Source organism: Elephantulus edwardii, unplaced genomic scaffold (assembly GCF_000299155.1).
Source record: "Elephantulus edwardii isolate Elephantulus edwardi_28Jun2011 unplaced genomic scaffold, EleEdw1.0 scaffold00097, whole genome shotgun sequence".
Lineage (NCBI taxonomy): Eukaryota > Metazoa > Chordata > Mammalia > Macroscelidea > Macroscelididae > Elephantulus > Elephantulus edwardii.
Window position 1 is genome coordinate 1,616,570 of NW_006399847.1, and position 4,512 is coordinate 1,621,081.

Genomic DNA, 4,512 nt, shown 5'->3' on the forward strand with positions numbered 1-4,512 from the left:
TTTTTTAAAGAGATGTTTTTGACAGCAGACTTTCCCAATGCAACTCATCTTTTGATTTCCTGGTTGCTGGTACCAAGAGTGTTGATTGTGGAGCCAAGCAAACAAAAGCTGTTAACAATCTCAGTCTCTTCACTGTCTATCATGATGCTGCCAATGGCCCAGTAGTGAGAATCTTTTTTTCCCCTTGATGTTGAGCTTCAATCTATATTGAAGGCTGCAGTCCTTGACTTTCTGCAGCAAGCACTTCAGATCCTCCTCAGTTTCAGCAGACAGGGTTGTGTTATGTGCATAACGCAGACTGTTGATGAATCTTCCTCCAATCCTGATTCCACATTCCTCCTTATAGAGCCCAGCCTCCTGAATGATCTGATCCACATATAGATTGAAAAGGTATGGAGACAGGACACATCCCTGGAGTATACCCTTCTCTATTTTAAATCATGTAGTGTTTCCTTGCTCTGTTCTGATGACTACTTCCTGGTCCAAGTACAGATTTCCCATAAGCACAATTGAGTGTTCTGGGATTCCCATTATTCTCTGTGTTAAAGTACTGGGAAAGTCTGCTGTCAGGGATCTCTCCAGAGTTCTGAAAAACAATGATGTCTTTTTAAAAACTAAGATGTGCCTGATTCAAGTGATACTCTTTCCAATTACACGCTATGCATCAGAGAACTGGACAATGAATAAGGATGACAGAAGAACCATCAATGCCTTTGAGTTGTGTTGCTGGAGAAGAGTACTAGAAATCCATGGACAAAAGAACAGGTATGTCTTGGCAAAAGTGTAATCAGAGTGCTCCGTGGAGGCAAGGATGGCAAAACTTTGCCTCATAGTCTTTGGCCATGTTGTTACTGTTGTTGTTGTTGTTTGGTGCTGTCAAGTACAACTCATAGTGACTCTATGAACAACATACCTGCATCATGCCCTATTCTGTGCCATCATGCTTGTAAAGTGTAGAGCCAGCAAAAGAGAGAAAGACCCTCAATGAGATGGGTTGACATGCAGTGACTGAAGCAATGGGCTGGCTCAGGTATATTAGAGATGATGAGTATAGCACAGTATAAGGTAAGATTCAGAATCATTATTCATAGGGTTGCTATGAATTGTAGTTGACTCAACAGCACCTAACAACAGGAAGAGGTAATGATCTTAAGCATCTCTTCAAGTATTTGCTGGCTATTTCCTTAGGGAAGTGCCTATTCATTTCTTCTCTCCCTTTTCTTGTTGCAGTATTGGGATTTTCTATGAATTATTTCTGTACATTTCAGAGCAGAAGTGTTATTTCCAAATATTTTACCTAGTCTGTCGACTTTTCTTTTACACTTTTGGAGAAGCATTTTGATATATGTTAAGTATATGGTATTTGTCATTGGGTGTGAATCTAGTCATAGTTGACCCTCCTGTGAGTTTTCAGAGGCAGCGAATCACATGAGGGGATATTACCCATCCTTCTCTTGCAGAGCAGATGATGAATTTGAACTGTGTGCTTTAGAGTAAGGATTTAATTTTTAGAATTTCCTAATCATCTAGTTTATCTTATGTTGATTGCATAATTTTAATTTTATTTTATAGCCTTTATGCATTGATTAGGGCCTCTAAGTTTTCCCTTTGATTACCTTTATAGCTTTAGGTTTTAAGCCTATGTCCTTGATCCATCTTGAATTAGTTTTTGTATAGTCTGAAGTATGAGTTTCGTTTCCATTTTCTACAAATATATATTCATTTTTGCCACCAACATTTGTAAACAAAATAATTTTTTTTGTCCACTAAATAGATTTTGTCTCCTTGTCAAAGATCAGCCATCCATAGTTGGATGAATTTATTTCTGGGATCCCATTTCCAGTCCATTGGTATGTGTATCTGTTGCTGTATCAGTATCGAGCAGTTTTGATTACTGTGGTTGTGTGGTTTTTAAGATCAGGCAGTATACAGCCTCTGCTATGCTTTTCTTCCTCAGTGTTCCTAATAGGTATCCATGTGTCTACTACTCATAGATACCCTATGAACAACAGATCAAAACTTTACCTTCATCATCCTCATGATCTCCACCATGTTCAAGTCCTGTGTTGTGGTCATTGTGGTCACTGTGTCAATCTATCTTGTTGAGAGTCTACCTCTTTTTCAATGATGCTCTGTCCTAGTGACAAGAGGTGGGCTGCAATCCCAAAGGTACACAGTTCAAATCCACTAGCCACTTCGTGAAAGAAGGATGCATGATCTCCTCTCACGTGAGTAACTGCCTCTGAAAACTCACCAGAGGGTGAGCGGTGGGTCTCTTCTGACCCAACGGTACACAACAACAACAAAACAACAATCAATAGTTCTTTCCTTATCAGATAAAGTTGGTGATCACTTTTTCTGTCTTTTTAAAAAATGATTGTGGTGTCTAGATCAGGACTGCATTGTAAATATAGATAGCTTTTTGGTATAATTGATATTTAATAATGTTAAGTCATTGGATCTAGGAGCATGGTATATTTTTCCATTTATATGACTCTCTTTAGATTTCTCTGAGTAGTATTTTCCCCCCCTTAAATAGTTGTTCATTGGCAGTGGATTGGAAAAGGTGATGGATGGAGTTAGCAAACAGAGACACCACCAAACACCAATATCACAAGGGCAGCAAGAGTGAGGGGAAGGAGCAGCCTGAAGCCCCAGATGAGGCCCTTCTTCTCAAGTGTTAAGTCTAAGAGGGCACTGGGGAGGGGGCGGCCTTAGAACACCTCCACTTAGTAGTAGGCATGGTTAGAGACAAAGAGGGAAGGGACTCTCTGGCTGCAGCCCTGGCCTGACCTCTTGGGGTATACTTTTCTTGGCAGGTGAGGTTATTGGCCAAGGCTCGCTTGATATATTCCTCCTGGGCCCCCTTCTTCCCATCCCAGGCCTTCAATGCAGAGGCCTTCAGGGTTTGGCCATAGGAGGTCAGGGCCCATGGCTTCAGCAGGGGACATTTATTGATGGCATTGAGGTTGATGGATGCCCTCTCCTCACTCTGGCCTCCAGACAGGAAGGTGATCCCAGTAACAGCAGGGGCCACTGTGCTGTAACAGTTACCATGGCAATCTCCTCATGAGAAGACTTCTGTGTGCAGGCATGGCCTGGGGTTACCATGTTAGGCTTCAGCAAAGTGCCTGCCAAATAGATGTGGTGGTCTCTCAGAGCCTTATGTAGAAGGCAACCAGCACATTCTCAGTTACATACTGACAGCGCTTCAGGTCATGGTCACCATCAGGGAGGATCTCAGGCTCCACAATGGGCACAATCCCATTCTGCTGGTAGATGCTGCGAAACCGGCCAGCACGTTGGCATTTTCCATGATGGCAAGGGCTGAGGGGGTGTGTTCTCCAATCTTCAGCACACAGCACCACTTGGCAAAGTCATCTCCATCCTTTTTATACTGGGAACAGCGCTGGCACAGCCCATCCAGCCCTTGGGGGAGGTCTCATCCTTAGTTCCTGCCAGGGGTATCATGCCCTTGTCTACCTTCATGCCCACACACACCACCACCCTTAGTGGTGACTTGGGGGGAAGGAATGCCAATCATCCGCCTTCTGGTAGAGGGTCTCATGGAAGAGGATGACACCCTCGATGCAGGGGTTTGGGCGGTCGGCGGCGGTCAGCAGGAGCTGGCGGTAGAAGCGCCGGTCGGTCAGATCTCCTCGGTGTTCTCGGTTCCAATGGACTGCAGGCGCTTGGCATTGCTTAAGGTGGACTCATCTGCGACCAGGATGCAATGATGCGATGAGCGATGTCAGAGAGTTCCTTCTTCTGCTCCGGGGTCAGCGCTGGATATGGGTAGGGCATGATGTTCTCGGTGGTGATTTCCTGGGCACTCATGGATGTGGGGGGCTGCAGGCAGGCAGGAACGCGCCAGTCTTCCCAGCTCCAGGTTCTGCCTAAGCGGTATTTTATAATTCTCTTTGTATAGATCTTTGCATCTCTGGTTTGATTTCTTCTTTCTCTTTGTTTGGTGTATCCCTTAATAGCTCATCTTTTGGATGTCTATTGTGAATAGTATTGCTTTCCTTATTATTTTTTTTAGTTCTATTTATTACAACAAAGGAATCACTGTTTTTTATGTGTTAACATTATATCCTGTCAGTTTGCTGAATCAATAATTAGATCTTGTATTTTTCTTGCTGAGTCTTCAGAATTTTCTTTATATAGGATTTTTTCATTTGCAAATATAGTTTTACTTCCTCTTTGATAAATTGGATACCTTTTATTTCATTTTCTTACCTTGCTGCTCTGGATAGGACTTCTAATACAATATTACAATATTGAATAGGAGTCATGGTAGAGAGTTTCCTTGACTGGTTCTCATTTGTAAAGCTTTAAAGCCCTTTCCATTGAAAATAATGTTGGTTGTTGGTTTTACGCATATTATTTTAATTGTTGTTGTTGTAAGGTGTCATCACATGTGACTCATAGCAACCCCGTAATAAAAGATCTGAACCCTGTTCTGTCCTGCACCATCCTCACACTTCCTGACACACAAGAGCCCCTTGCAGC

The 4,512-nt window shown here is 42.8% G+C and overlaps 1 pseudogene; it reads right to left on the minus strand.

The window, feature by feature from the left end:
- Positions 1-2,729: 2,729 nt before the first annotated feature.
- LOC102849504 lies at positions 2,730-3,804 on the minus strand (annotated as a pseudogene).
- Positions 3,805-4,512: the final 708 nt, after the last annotated feature.